Source organism: Giraffa tippelskirchi, chromosome 14, assembly GCF_054371585.1.
Source record: "Giraffa tippelskirchi isolate mGirTip1 chromosome 14, T2T-mGirTip1v1.2.pri, whole genome shotgun sequence".
In the NCBI taxonomy this organism is placed as follows: Eukaryota; Metazoa; Chordata; class Mammalia; order Artiodactyla; family Giraffidae; genus Giraffa; species Giraffa tippelskirchi.
The window spans coordinates 45,806,888-45,822,037 of NC_137288.1; the positions used below are offsets into that span (position 1 = coordinate 45,806,888).

Genomic DNA, 15,150 nt, shown 5'->3' on the forward strand with positions numbered 1-15,150 from the left:
ATCATTAGGAGGCAATAAATAAAAACTTATGGTCTCAGGGACTTCCCTGGTGGTCAAGTGGGTGAGACTCCATGCTGCCAATGCTGGGGACTCAGGTTCCATCCCTATTTGGGCAGCTAAGGTCCCCTTGCGGGACAGCCAAAAGATAAACAAAAACAAACAAACAAAACTTATGGTCTCTGGATGGCCATGATTTCAAAAGCAACTAGAAACCAGATGACATCATTTCCCTGGGAGAATTTCTCAGCGATCATTAAGAATATATATCAGGACATAACTAGGCAAAACACAAACGCTTTCCAGCTGCTAAAGAACTGAAAACCACCTGCCCAAACCTCCTTGATCTTCTTTTGTCCTACTGAAATAGAATGGGTCCTAGATAACTCAGAATATCTGACACAGGAACCAGGTTGGGTGATGGTTGGCAATTTCACAGTAAATCCATTTGAACAAAGACCATCACTTCATAGTAAAATAGGTGATTTGGCTGATGGGGGGTGGGTGGTAAACAGAAAAAAATCTGATTCAGTCTTTACCTTGGAAGGGACTAAAATTAGAAGGATAAGTCTATGTTATATTCACTTGACAACATTTAGGTTAAGAACGTGCAATTATAACCAAGGTCTAATTTGTCATAAAGAAAAAAAAAATGAAATGTTTTTTGCTTTGTTCTGTGTGTATTGCTTCTGACCAACCATGTGGCTACCTTTTTTTTTCACATTTTATTTTTAATAAGACAATCAGAAAGGTCATTTTTGCAAACCATTTGAGGGCTTCATCGATTTTCTCAGAGCCTGTCTTCATCTTTTTAAAAAATATTTATTTATTTGCTATGTCGGGTCTTAGTTGCAGCATATGGGATCTTTGATCTTTAAGGTGGTATTCAGGATCTAGTTCCCTGACCAAGGATTGAACCCGGGCCCCCTGCGTTGGAAGTGTGGAGTCTTAGCCACTGGACCACCAGGCAAGTCCTGTCTTCATCTTTTGACATCAAGTCCTTTCTAAAACACTCAGCACGTTCTCCCTGCTTTTCTCTCCAGTGCCCTTTATCTGTCCATGTGTGAGAACTGGAAGCACTCCGACATCACCTTTAGTGTCTTCATGACATGCTGACCTTTTGTAAGATATGCAGTTTTACTCCACAGTTAACTTACACTGAATTTCCATTTCTCTAATGCTGCCAGATTTCCAACAGTCAGCCCGAATGGAGGCAATGGCCTTGGGGAGACACTGATCTTAACTGAGGGGTGGGGAACTGATTTTATAGGTGGGGATTTGAAAGGAAGCCAATTCTTGAGTAAGCAGGACCTCTCTATGCAGCCCCATATGTCCAGGGACTTGGCTCACCAGGACCCCTGTGACCCTGTGGTTGAAGGAAGGGTCCAGGCCATCCACTGAAGTGCAGTTCCTCCAGGTGCCAGGTCTGGCTGGAATATAGTTGCAGGCTGGGATGGGGGCCTAGTTAGTCCCACTCCCATCCACCAGAGCTCTCAGAGATAGGTGTCCCATGCTCCCCACCCAAGGGACGGTGTGATGCTACAAGGAGCATGCGTGCTGTGGCAGACAGACTCAGATTTCAATCCTGGAGTCTGGAAGCTTTGGGACCTTAGAAAACCTTAATCCTTGAGCCTCAGTCTCCTCATCTATGCAATGGGGAGATGAGAGAAACTAAGAAACAGAGAGACATAAAGTCCTTGGTATAGGACAGTTTGGACCAGGAGCTCCTGGGTTTTCATTATCACTCCAGTTCCTGCCACTGGGGCTGCACCCTGACCCGCCGCCCTCCCCGCTCAGTTGACTGGGGTCAGCTTGGCTCTCTTAGCTCTGGCAGCTCCTCCAACCCCAGCCAGTGGTGAGGTTGCTCCAAACACCCTGTGCCTGAGTCAACCGGTGACACATGCTTCCCCCACGCCTACCCCTCCTTCTAAGCAGAACTAACTTGGTGTCACATTTGCTGATGCACTGGCCCCCACACTTCTGTGTGCTGCTTCTCACTTAATACCAACATCTCCTCCATAGTTGTGATTAAAATGATAATTTACTCTGTCTACTTCTGGATAATGAAATACTATTTTAGGTACGCACCTCTAAATTGTCATTAGACAACCTATTCACAGGCAGAAATAAGTATATGGGTTTCGGACTCTGAAAATCCCAACAAATTCTGTCAAACTCCAAGCCTTCCTTTCTAGAATAGCATCATCAGGTGACAGGCAAACAGATATTTGATGTTTGGCTCAACCTGCAACCAGGGTGACTATAATGACTATACAGCTTCAAGCTCTCCCTTCCTTCAATCATCCTGACAGAAGTCAATCAGGAAGCCCTGCGGTCAGCCCTGGGCAGCAAAGATACAACCGAGGTTGCAGCAAAGGCCAGGCAAGTGCACTCTGCCCACCCTCCTGACCACACCAACAGTGAGCCTGGCCTGTTGGGACCACAAAGCTGACCCCAGCTTGACTCCTGTCCTCAAGGAGCTCATATTCAAGGGGGAATCCGTGGGACCACCAGCAGGGAATTCCATTAACAATCACTCGAGCCCCTCTGGCATTTGGGGCTGCCCCTCCTCCCACCTCAAAAATGGTGAGGCCAGTCCTCCAGTTGCAAAAGCCAAGTGAACCCACGGAGGACACACAAAGCCCCGCAGGGCACCCTGGGGCTCAGAGGCTCCAGTCCAGCATTCAGACCTGGAGGTTCACCCTGGAAAACTAGGTCCATTCCCACAAGCATACAATCTGACAGTCTCCTAATCTAAAAGCCACACCCAGCATGCTCTTTGGAAAATAATCAAATTAAGATACAACTTTCTATAAGGATTTGTTTTCTAAAAGCTATTGAATCAGATATTCTCTTCATGAGTTGAACAGCTATAAATTCTCTCTTTCTCTCTCTCACACACACAGAGGCACTCTTAAGATCTTCATTCCTTAAAGGGAAAAAAATCCAAAACTCAAATGCCCAACTGTTCCTTTAAATTCAGCAAACGTGCCTCCCATCTTCTTGAACAGAACCAAGCTATATACTCTTTGAGATGCACATATAGAGCTTGGAAAGAACTACCATGGATCCTTATAAAGAAACCATCATATGCATGTACACACTGCTATATTTAAAATGGATAACCAACAAGGATCCGCGAAATAGCACAGGGAACTTGGCTCAGTGTTATGTGGCAGCCTGGATGGGAGGGGAGTTTGGGGGAGAATGGATACATGTATACGTATGGCTGAGACCCATACATATGTGTATATGTATGGCCAGTGGATATGCTGTCCACCAGCATATCACAGTGTTAATCAGCTATACTCCAATATAAAATAAAAAGTTAAAAGAAATTGTCATATGGCACCAGGAAAACAAAGATGTGATCCCTGCCCTTCCTGCCCTGTGGTGGTTGCTCATCTCTGTCCCCCACCACCTGGCTACATCCTTCCAGGCTGTGTAAGAACCTCTTCCCTTGCCTTCTATCCTCAGAAAGCCCCAAATGGAAGGGAAGGCTAAGAATAGGTGGCCAGCCTTCACCAGGCACTTTTCACACTGCAGTCTGCCTCATAAACCAAGTCCATGACTGTGCAGACTCCTAACCATTGGGCACAGTTAACAAGCAGAGGTCTTTGCATATTTTAATGACTGATGAGGAATACTTAGCCTTGGACCAAAACAGCATGCCCCCTTATTAACCAAGCAGACATTCAATAACAGCCCAAGCATTCTATGCCGACATCACTACATGGATGGCTGAGTCCTCAGAATTCAGGGTCCCCTGTGATGTCTGACAACTATTATCTGGGTCCTTCCACACTGACCACCAACACTTTTGAGGCCGATGTGGTTCACATTCAACACTCATAGGTGAGTCAGCCTCCCTAAAGCTCCCAGGCTCATTTTAGAATATTATCCTTTGAAGGCTGGACTCTGCCGGGGCAAGGAAATGCCAATCCATGATGCGTTGGTCTATCTAGATATACCTACATGGACCGAATAATTCACTTCTCGTTAGGGCTAATGGTTGACGGTGGTGCAAGTCACCTAGGACCCAGGGCTGGTCACAGTGGGAGTCCTGGCAGTGGAGCCTCATCAAAGTGGACACTCGACTCACTGATGTCCCTGCTGACCAGTGAGGCCAGGGCAGGGTCATCCTGGGTCCCTCTGGCTCAGAGTAGTTCCCTTATGGGGTGACCCGGAGCAGCAGCTTGGCCCCAAATCCAGTGTCAGGTAGTGGGCACCACCAGGGACAGCTCTGGCCCCCAATTTAGGACCAACAGGGGATAAGGAAGGTGGTCCCTGGTCCGACAAGTAAGTCGGGTTGGATCAATGCTCTCCACCCTGGCTGCACCCAGGGAATGCTCACAATCCCTGGGAAAAAAACTCAAGCTTTGAGAGTCAGAAGGGACCCTGACCACCTGGGCCAACACATCGCTATCTTGTGTGGCTCGGGTTCTCCCCATGTAAGGAACCCCCTTGCCGGCTATAAGACGGCACAACTGTGAGGGACATGAGGGCCCCACGGATCGCTCAGCTACACAGGGGATGTGCCAGCTGAGGTCATAATTACTTCAAATTCATCTAGACAGTTATCATGATCAAAAAACCCCAAACAAACAAAACTTCCAACCACAGAAAGAACTTTTTCCTCTAGTCACCAGCCACCCACACCCTTGTAATTTATTTGCTTCGTTACTTGTGTCCTTTTCACACTGACCACCTCCTTCCCGTTGGAAAAAAAGTGACCACTCCAGGGGACTTCCCCAGTGGTCCAGGGGTTAGGACCCCAAAGGTCCCAGTGCAGGGGGGCCTAGGTTTGATCGCTGGTCGGGGAATCGTGATCCTGCATACATTACAGTGTGACCAAAAAAGAAAAATTAAAAAACCGAAACAAGTACGGAGAGAATGACATGGAAACATATACATTACCATATGTAAAATAGATAGCTAATAGGAATGTGCTGTATGACTCAGGGAATTCAAACCGGGGCTCTGTGACAACCTAGAGGGGTGGCAGGAGGTGGGAGGGAGGTTCAGGAGGGAGGGGATATGTGTATCCCTATGGCTGATTCGTGTTGATATATGGTGGAAACCAACACAATATTGTAAAGCGTTTATCTTTCAGTTACAAATGAATAAACTCAATTATAAAAAACAAAAACAAATGGCCCCTCCCCACAGTGAGCTCCTCAGGGAAGCACTCACTCCCCTCACCAGTGCAGGCTCAGGGGTGGAGTGTACTTAACCAACAGCAGATACTCGATCAAGGCCAGCTGAATAAACTCACAGAGTTCTCCATCAGCAGATGGGTGTTTGGGGAATCTTCCCAGACAGCGTTTTCCTGGCCTTCTACTCAAGGCTTCTCTATACACAGTTATTACTGGGTCTTCTCTGTTCAATCCATCAGATCCCAGTCTGATCACCAGAGCCCAGAAATCATCCTCGGAAAGCATCCCATAGCCTCACTACAGGGAGAAGCAGTAGACGGCAGAAGACCCTCCCCCTGCAGGAGGTGGGGGGGCGCAGGGGGGATGGGGAGAAGGGTCAGTGCCCCTAGCACAGCCCAGCAGTGTGCAGGTAGAAGGCCTGATCTGTTTAATATGGATTTCTTCTGAGTTTATTAAACATTCATTTCCCCCCTGCTTTTTGACTGTAAGACTAATATGTTTCATTGTTAAAAAAAAATTTGAATCAGGACATGTGTGAAGTAGAAACTGAGGAAATGACCTGCAAACTCCAGGATCCAGAGAGCACCCTCTAAGACTCTGGTGTGTGTCCTTTCAGACTTGCTCCTAGTTTAATATATACTTGTAAATGTACACACACACACACACACACACACACACACACACACACACACACACACACACACACACACAGCCTCCTCTGTCCATGGGATTCTCCAGGCAAGAATACTCGAGTGGGTTGCCATGCTTTCCTCCAAGGGATCTTCCCGACCCACGGATCGAACCCACATCTCTTACGTCTACCTGCATTGGCAGGTGGGTTCTTTACCACTAGAGCCACCTGAGAAGCCCTTTCAGACAAATACTTTTTACTTATCTGGCTGCATCGGATCTTAGCTGCAGCACATGGGCTTCTCTAGCTTTGGTGCACGGGCTTCTCTCTAGTTGTGGCACACAGGCTCAGTAGTTGCAGCATGTGAGATCAGTTGTTCCGAGGCACGTGGGATCTTAGTTCCCTGACCAGGGATCGAATCCAAGTCCTCTGCATTAGAAGGCGGATTCTTAACCACTGGACCACCAGAGAAGTCCCAGAGATGGACTTTTTAGCAGGTAGAGAATCCCTTTGCAAAATATCATAAGATTCCATCCCTTGGTCAATATATCTCACCTACAAGAGAGGGCTTATTACTTCATTAAGCCATAAAGAGAAGAACACCTATGAATCCAAGAATCATACTTTTTTTTTTTTAAGAATCATACTTTCATTGATACAGCTTTTGTGAAAATGCTGGCTTTCAAATACCAGGCTCTCAAGGTCAAGTGCTAACATCCCACTGCTCCTTCCTTCATTTCCCTCACACGGCTTCTGATTGTTGGGCTCACAGCACCAGGAGCTTGATCTCCAGACTCAGCATCTAAACTGGGATGACTTTGGTCATGATTTGGCAAATTTTAAAGCCAAGATCCCAGATGCTCCTGTAGCAGAAGTTAAGTCAGATTGCGCTCCTTGAAGAAGCAAACTGTTTTGCACCAGTACATATGTGTTCACAGATGAAGCAAGAGAAGTCAGCTGCTACCTCTCAACAGAAGCTACAGAGTCTTAGAGCAAAAGAGCCCTGACTTCAGCCTGAAGACATGTTCATTAGACGCATGCTCAGTTCTGCTTTCCACGGATCTAAAGCGATCTGTCTCACAGCAAAGGTGCTGATGGAACTGAGTGAGGCCCTAACTTGTTCATGTGGTAATGGCTGCTTGTTAGACCAGGGAAGAAACTCCAGAGGAGAGCTGGGGACTCTGACATCCCAGTGTGGCTGGACCAGGCCACTAGGCTGGGGTGACTGCAGAACCCCGGGCCTGGACCAGTCAGGCCCTGCAGGGGTATTAGGCAAAGAGCGCATGGCTGGTTTGCTTGAGCAGGGAAAAAAACCCTCTCCCCTGTGGCGGCATAATGCATGTATAGCCAGATCCATCCTCAGAATAGTGATGGACACAGTTCACACCCCCAGAGGATCATGGGAGGTTTCCTTGCAAAGGAAGGAAATAGATTATCTTTAATAAAAGAAGAGCTGTGTGGATCCAGAAACAGACAAAAATAAGGAAAGGCCAGGCAACTGATTTTGAATCTGACTACATTTTAAGAGTCTCTAGTTGATGAGATGGGCAAAGAATCACACTGAAATCAATACACTGAGCTGCCAATCAGCTTGTTCAATTAAGATCTGTTTCTACACTTAAAAAATTCAGCCATTTATTTCCTATTTTTGCAAACATTTATTTATTAATGGAATATCAAACAGCAAGCAGCAAGCTGGATGCTGAGACAGCAGGGTATAAATACTGTCCCCTCCCTCAAGGAGTTTAAATTTACTATCAGGAAGACAGAAAAGAAACAAGTAAAATAACTCTAGTTGTGAAAGAGATTAACACAAAGGGGGAAGAATACAAATGACCTAATAATACTGTGGGGCTACTAGCAAGATGGACTTCCCAGGGGGCTCAGTGGTAAAGAATCTGCCTGCCAAAGAAGGAGTTGCAGCAGACACAGGTTCAGTCCCTGGGTTGGGAAGATCCCCTGTAAAAGGAAATGGCAACTCACTCCAGGACTCTTGCCTGGAGACTCCCATGGACAGAGAAGCCTGGTGGGCTACAGTCCACAGGGTTGCAAAGAGTCGGATGTGACTGAGCAACTGAGCACACACACACTCTCAGGATACATTTAAGTCATCTGTAAACATATTTAGTTCTTGTTGCCACATTTTTATATTCCTGTCAACAAAGCAACTCCAAGCGTTTACAGGGAATACAGAGGCACTCGGCTTGTCCGAGTCTACTTTTGTTTCAAGGTTCTCATCAGACTCACCAAAACCTGGAAAACCAAGCTGTGAGGTCATCTTGGCATGGAGGGCTGTGCACAGACTTGTGGGCAGGGTTTAATAACTGGCCAGGTATTTACGCCTCAGATTCCCAGTCCACCCTACCCACCGGGCCCTGCTGACCTTACAAAATCCCCTTTCTATCATGTCATTCCCTAATTTGAAGATCCACAATGATTCTCTCTGGGAACAAGTTCAAACTCCTCTTAAAAAGGGACTAGACCTCTGACTAGAGGTCAGAGGACAGAGCAGACACAGCATAAAGGGCCATCCTGAAAGCAGGTCTCCTGGGGGCATTCCTGGGGTCCCAGGGAATTGGTGGCAGAGGGGGGGAGCTCAGCCAGGGACACGAGCTGACAGTGCCACATTCTAATTCCCCCTCTATCCTATCCTGGAGGGAAGGGCCTGGCACTGCACCTGGAGGGAGCAAGTTGGCCAAATGTGCAGAACAGGAACCAAGAGCCGGTGTTTTTCTTTTTTTTACATCAGGACCCAGAAAGGTTTTGGGCTTTGTGTGACTGATGAGATAAACAGTTCCCTTCAAAAGAACATGCCAGATATGCATGGAGGGTGAACAGCGGGGCCCAAGCCAGGACAGGGTGAGGATGGAAAGGAGACATGAGCAATAAAAAGACCACTCAAAATAAAAAAAAATCGGCTTCATCCTAGAAAGGAAAGAGGCCTATCGACTGAAAAGAACCAGTTCAAGAAGTCTGAGGCCAACTCACGTTTGTTCTGGGTAGGAACCAGAATCTAAAGAATCAGATCCAGGCATTTCTGTGTCAGGCTCGGAGTGTGTGCGAGGCAGGGGAGGGCACTAGTGAGTTCAGACAAGAGCCAAGATTTAACTGGGAGAGGACCTCCTGGAGAAGGAGCAGCTGGTCTATCATAGGAGGTTCAAGGGTAAACTCAGGAAGGACAGACACACCTGCCTCACGGGAGCTGGAAAGGACAGAACACCAGGTTTTGCAAGACATAGAGGCATTCCCTGAAGCAACGTCAGGGAAGAAGCCCAACAGAAGCCAGGAGCCAGACAGGTCCCAATCAGATGGTAGTTCCAGGAGGAGCTGGTGAGACCCCAAAAGTCAAGTGAACACACAGATGGGTGGGCTGGGAGCTGCACCGCAGTGCAATGAAACAGACATGTGCACCCAGAAGCATGCGTGCACTTATGTGTGCATTTACACAGTTGTTGTTGTTCAGTCGCTAAGTCATGTCCGACTCTTTGTGACTCCATGGACTGCAGCACGCCAGGCTTTCCTGTCCTTCACTATCTCCAGGAGCTTGCTCAAACTCATGTCCATTGAATTGGTGATGCCATTCAACCATCTCATACTTTGTTGCCCTCTTCTCCTTTTGCCTTCGATCGTCAAACATTTATATGGTGTTTCCTTCTAGAGCACAGCAACAAAGGAGGGGCAGGAACATCTGCAGGACAGGGGTGGGGGAGTGAGGGGCAGGCAGTAGGCTGGAGATGCTCCCTTAGACAGAGGTTGACTGCAACCTGTTCTGAGCCTTCCAAAGGCCTGCAGGCCCCCGAGTGGTGTCAGATGGACCCTTGGCCTTCACTTCCCTCCAGCCTCTTCAGGAAGCGTGTCATCCTGGATCCTCTTTTTGGTAGTACTCAGCACGGGGTCTTCTCTTAAACAGCTCACCCTGACAACAGCCCCAGCATCAGCGACCTCACCTTTCTTTCCCAATCCTTAGGAGGACTTAACTGTTGCTTTGCAAGGATGTCTTTACATGCTAAAAACCTTCTGGGACTTCCCTGACGGTCCAGTGGTTAAGACTCTGAACTTACAACACAGGGGGCAGAGGTTCTATCCCTGGTTAGGGAACTAGGATTCTGCATGCTGCACAGCCAAAACAACAAATAAATAAGAAGGCCTTCTAAGCCATTAGAAGACAGAATGGGGGCCCTCTATGCCCAGCGCTATGAGGTCTGCAGCACAAAGACTGGAGATGGATAGGAGGAAGTCAAGCCCTACCCTGGGAGATGAAGTCTGCTCCCTGACTCTCCGTTTGAAGAGCTGAGATGTCAGTGGAAGCTGATTTAATTAGAACCAATAGAGACAGGCGGGGCGGGTGACTTCCATGCTGGTATTTCACAGAACCTTTCGAGGCCGCCTTCCAGCATAATCGTTCCCCTGAGTTTCTCCTTTAGTTTCCAGCTTGACCTTTCTCTGCTCCGAAGGGCCTTCAATAGAAATGGATTCTGACAGCTCGGAAACAGCAGGCAATTATTTATAGCAAATTTGGGATGGATGAGGTTTCATCCATCTTTATTTTCTGGTTTTCCCGATTAACCACGGCCTGCACTCAGTCACAGCGTACAGAAACGAAGACAGATGCGCCCTTGTCTTTGCAGCTTCAAGTATCAGCCTCCTCTTGCCCACTGAGGGCTCAAATGATCTCATTTGTCTCTGGAAGCCTTTTTAAAAATCCCTTGTTTCTCCTTGGCTGCTGAGGTTTAGTCTCTTTATTGAAAGCTAATGGGGACTGGGCACAACTGAATCGCTGGGCTCATAAGGGGCTTATAAGGGGTAAGGAATGTGCCATGGTGACCAAACCTTAATTCAAAAGAAAACACAGAAGCTATTTCACCTGCTCTTCATTCGAATCCTACCATCCTCCTAAGGCACAGCACAGTGTCACCTGCTCTGCCAAGCTGTCTCTGACATTTTCTGAGCTCTTACAACATTTCTGAGTTCTTACAACCATACTACAAGGAAATATTGATATCTAGATACTTGTAGAATGATTGATTTTATTCTTATTATGCCCTGTATCTCCATGATGCATGCATGCTTAGTTGCTCAGTCATGTTTGATTCTTTGCGACCCCATGGACTATAGCTCTCTAGGCTCCTCTGTCCATGGGATTTTCCAGGCAAGAATACTGGAGTGGGTTGCCATTTCCTTCTCCAGGGGATCTTCCCAACATAGGGATTGAACCTGCGTTTCCTGTGTCTCCTCCATTGCAGGTGGATTCTTTACCTGATAAGCTATCAGGGAAGCCCATGTATCTCCAATCTGACTGAAAATAACTGTTAAAGATAATTATGTCTTCCCATCTCTATTTTTTATTTTTCTGGCTGCGCTGGGTCTTTGCTGTGGCATATGGACTGTTCATTGCAGTGTGTAGACTTTGCCTAGTTGCAGCCTGTGGGCTTAGTTGTTCTGAAGCATGTGGAATCTTAGTTCCCCAAGTGGGGATTGAACCTGTGTTCTCTGCATCGGAAGGACCACTGGACCACGAGGGAAGATCCTGTCTTCCCTTCTTTGAAACCTCCTTAATGACTAGCACAAAGCCTTGTCATAGTAGGTGCTCAATAAATTCTTAAGTACAGCATGAACAGCTGTCTGCAGCTACATCAGGCTCACAAGAAGCAAGGATAGATCTTAACTGCTTCAAGGAATCAGATGAACACTGCTCAGGGGGAACTCTTCTGAGACCCCTCAAAAAACCAGCAGAGGCCCAAACCATATCATGAATGAGGTCCAAATGAAAGCTGGGACCTTGGAGATCATCGGTGGTCAAACTTCTTCTGAGCAGCAGAATTTTTTTTTTCAAACTAAATGTTAAATCAAGTCCCAAGATATAAAACAGATTAGAGTAACAATAAGTTTTACAAGTAATTTTTTTACATTCAAATGTATAACTCCATCACTATTAGAGCAGTGAAGCTATTTTGATGCACAAGCAAACCTGAAACGAGGAGTTACGGATGATATTTCTAACCTGAGGTCAGTGTCAGCATCTAGTTTATGTCTTTTTAATCTTGGTTGTACAGTATGGAGATTATCCCAGTTGATACACATAAGTAGGTACCTATGGTAACCATTTTCAAACATCTCAAAACTCACTTCAATTAAATAGATGTGGCCAGTTAAACTTAGCTGCACAAAATCAACTTTGGCAGCATAATTAATGCAAAACTAATGTACAGGCAGTCACCAGCATGATAGAATTTGGTATAGAAAGCTACTGATTTTGTATTTTTCAATAGTTTTTAAAAAACACTTTATATATATGTATACATTTATAACATTATACCTCAAAATGTTAAACACAGAATTACCCCATATAAGTGGCAATTCCATTCCTAGGCATAATCCAAAAGACATGAAAGTTACATTCACACAAAAAGTTGCATGTGAATGTTCACAACAGCATTATTTGTAACAGCCAAGATGTGAAAACAACCTAAATTCCATCTGACTGATGAATGGATGAATAAAATGCAATATTCATCAGCCACAGAAAGGAATAAAGTACTGATAGAGGCTACAAAACAAACGGACCTTGAAAACACTATGCAAAGTGAAAGGAGATGGCCGTAAAAGACCACATAGTGTGTGATTCCAATTAAACGAACTCCATAGAGGCAGAAAGTGGATTAGAGGTTGTCTAGGGCTGGGTGTGGGAAGCAGAAGGAATGGGAAATGACTGCTGATGGCCACAGGGCTTCTTTTTAGGGTGACGAAAATGCTCTAAATTAGAGCATGGTTGCACAACTCTGTGAACATACTAAAACCCATGAATTGTTTGCTGTTCAGCCACTAAGTTGTGTTCGACTTGTTGTGACCCTGTGGACTGTAATCCTCTAGGCTCCCCGGTCCTGCACTGTCTCTTAGAGTTTGCTCAAATTCATGTCCATCGAGGCAGTGATGCCATCCAATCATCCCCTCCTCTGCCGCCCCCTTCTTCTTTTGCCTTTAATCTTTCCCAGCACAGGGTCTCTTCCAATGAGTTAACTCATCCTGTTTTCTAGAAAGGACAGAGCCTGGGGGCAACTTCCAAGAAGAAAGACAAAACACCCTCCGAGGTGCTTCTGTCAGCGTCTGGGGAAGTAGTTTAATTTTTTAACAGCTTATTCAGAACCCTTTGAAAATACATTATTAGCACATCGGTCTCACTGTCTACCTAATTAGCAACTGCAGCAATTACCAGGCTGTTCAGGAAAGGTTTCCAAAGTGAATGTGCAGTCGGAGAGCTGTGCTGAAAACCACATGGACATTCACTTAAGTGTCCTGTGGATCCAACTGCTTATTGGATGCTCTGGCAAGAGTCCAACCCAGAGGTCTGAGCAGCAATTTATGCCAGCGCTTTGGTGTGATACTCCATGGTTATTATGGGAAATAATTTATTTTTATTAAACATTTGTATTGAGGGCTTCCCAGGTGGCGCAGTGGTGAAGAACCTGCCTGCCAATGTGGGAGATGCAAGAGATGCAGGCTCAATCCCTGGGTCGGGAAGATCCCCTGGAGTAGGAAATGGCAACCCACTTCAGTATTCTTGCCTGGGAAATTCCATGGACAGAGGGGCCTGGTGGGCTACAGTTCATGGGGTCCCAAGAGTCCGACAGGACTGAGCACGTGCATACACACACACATAGTTGAGTTATTATATTAGTTTCAGGTGTACAACATAGTAATTTAACACTTTTATAGGTTATACTCCATTTAAAGTTATTATTAAAATATTGGCTATATTCCCTGTGATGTACAATATATCCTTGTAACTTATTTATTTTATACACAGTAGTTTGTGTCTTTTAATTCTCCTACCCTTATCTTGCCTCTCCTCTCTTCCCTCTCCCCACTGGTAACCACTTGTTTGCCCTCTATACCTGTGAGTCTATTTCTGTTTTGTTATAATTCATTTGTTTATTTTTTTAGATCCACATATTCAGTTCAGTTCAGTTCAGTCGCTCAGTCGTGTCTGACTCTTTGCGACCCCATGAATCACAGCACGCCAGGCCTCTCTGGCTATCACCAACTCCCAGAGTCTACCCAAACCCATGTCCATCGATTCGGTGATTCCATCCAGCCATCTCATCCTCTGTCGTCCCCTTCTGCTCCTGCCCCCAATCCTTCCCAGCATTAGGGTCTTTTCCAATGAGTCAACTCTTCGCATAAGTGATCACATATGGTATTTGTCTTTCTCTGACTTATTTCACTAAGCACAACACCCTCCAGGTCCATCCATGTTGTTGTAAATGGCAAAATTTCACTTTTCTTTATGGCTGAGTAGTAGTCCATTGTGTCTATGTGTGATATATCACAAATAATATATTCTTAACAACCTCCAAGGTGAGGGATATATTATTTTCAAGTAATGTTTAGAGAAAGCAATGGGCTAAAATAAATGCAACCGGTTGCCATTTTATCTTCCTAAGGATGTTCGCTAGTGTTCTTTAGGGCAGGATCCTTATACAGGATCTCTGGGATCTCCTAGGGGGTCTGCGTACCTTTAAAATCAGATGTAAGGCACGCATGCACATGTGTGTGTCCACACTCTCTCTTCTAAAAGAGAATCTAGGAGATCCCAACAGAAGATTAGAACCCACTGTTATCAGGCAAAGAATGATGCCAGCGGGGGTGACAGGACAGAGTCCCAGATCCAGTTCTGTCCCTATTATGTGACTTGAAGCAAGATATCATTATCACCATTATCAATGTCATCAGTACATACACACAAATATTCAGCCCTAGGTGGTGGAGATACAGAGAAAAGCAAAGAAATGTAAGACGTGGTTCCTGTTCTGTGTGGTTCATGACTATTATGGAGACAGGGCAAACATAACTCTGAAGCTTGGAGAATTTGATCAAGTATTCACAAGCCGGAGATGAAATGCAGGTGAGCTCTGAGCCACACCCACTTGGCAGGGAGGCAAGGCTGACGGGCTTGTGGGGAACCAGAGTTCCACTGAGGATGCATGGAGAGGGTGACTCTCTGCAGAACCTTTGGCTCTGCTTGATGAGGGAGGCGTGGAGCCCAGGTGGCTAGGGTTTCACTAGGTGGCAGGAATCTTGGAAAAAGCTGAGGGATGATGGTCAAAGCAGAGATGAGGGTAGACTATGAAAGCTGGGTAGACTCTAAAGATCGCAGGAGAAATAATAACACTTTGATCTAGCGAAAGGAGAGTAGCAAAACAGAAGGATTTTGTAAAACGTTACCAAGAAGGGATGCTCAGGACTTCCCTGGTGGTCCAGTGGCTAAGACTCCACGCTCCCAATGCAGAGGTCTGGGTTTGATCTCTGATCAACGTCCACTACAAACTGGCACTTGCCAAAAGCATTGTCAGTGACTGAAAAACAAGG

General features: G+C 46.0%; 1 protein-coding gene across 1 annotated transcript in view; it reads right to left on the reverse strand.

Annotated features, from left to right (window-relative positions):
* Positions 1 to 15,150, reverse strand: part of CABLES1 (Cdk5 and Abl enzyme substrate 1) — a 102,489-nt gene that overhangs the window by 56,949 nt on the left and 30,390 nt on the right. The gene's annotated exons all lie outside the window — the stretch shown is intronic.